This window comes from Myotis davidii, unplaced genomic scaffold (assembly GCF_000327345.1).
Source record: "Myotis davidii unplaced genomic scaffold, ASM32734v1 scaffold202, whole genome shotgun sequence".
In the NCBI taxonomy this organism is placed as follows: domain Eukaryota; kingdom Metazoa; phylum Chordata; class Mammalia; order Chiroptera; family Vespertilionidae; genus Myotis; species Myotis davidii.
Window position 1 is genome coordinate 103158 of NW_006294612.1, and position 1143 is coordinate 104300.

Consider the following 1143-nt stretch of genomic DNA (forward strand, 5'->3'; position numbering starts at 1 on the left):
CGGGGAGAGAGGGGGGACCATAGGGGATAAGGACACATATGTAATACCTTAATCAATAAAGAAAAAATATATATAAAAAATCAACGGAAAAAAATATCCTAAGGTAAGGATAAAAATACATAAAATAAAATAAAGTAAATTAAATTAAGTGTGTGTATAAGCAATGCAAGAATTCTAGAAAACATGTTCACTAGAAATAAAGCAGCAATCCCTGTTGCATGTTGTCATGCACATAATTCTACTACTTTCTTATACATTTGTATCTAACATTTTAAACAAGAGAATGGTTAGTAAAGAGAGAGAAAATAAATTTATTTTTTAAAAAATGTCATTTTTGCTTTCAAATAATCTCAGCATGTCCTTGCATTGTGAATTTTAAAATGTCTATTTTAAATGTTTTGGAAATTTCATGTGGAGGTTTAAACTATATATTTAAATTTATTCTTTAAAAAATGAATTAAAAGTTTATTCTAATACTTTCATAGATAGTCTTTCATTATCTACACTAATAAAAGAGAAAGATGCAAATCAACCATCACTCCACCATTCTGCTACACCCATAAACCACGCCCACCAGCCAATCAGGAGCGAGTATGCAAATTAACCCAACTAAGATGGCAGCAGCCACAGAGGTGGAGGGAGCAAGAAGCTTGGGTTGCAGCCGACGATGGACGAAGCCAAGCTTCCTGCCTGCCCTGGCCCCCTCATGGCTCCGCTCAAGGCTATAAAGTTTCAATCACAGAAGATAAATAAATCCCAACTACCTGCTTCCAGCTGGCCGAGGCCTCTGCTCAAGGCAAGGCTGGGAGCCTGGGTTGCTGAGGGCAACTCAGGCTTCCAGCTGGACGTGGGCTCCACTCAAAACTACAAAGTTTCAATTATAGAAGATAAATAACTCCCAGATACCTGCTTCCAGCCCTCGCTGGCCTCCGCTCAAGGAGGTGCAGGAAAAAAAGAAAAGAAAAAGGGAGAGACTAGGAGCTTGGGTCACCGGGGGTGTGGCCAGCCTGAAAACGGCACTCAGCCCCTCACCTTGGCTGGCCAGGCACCTGAGTAGGGACACTCAACCTGAAGGAGGTGTGGCCTGCCTGAAAACAGCCATCAGCCCCTCAGCCAGGCTGGCCACAACCCCATGGGGTGAGG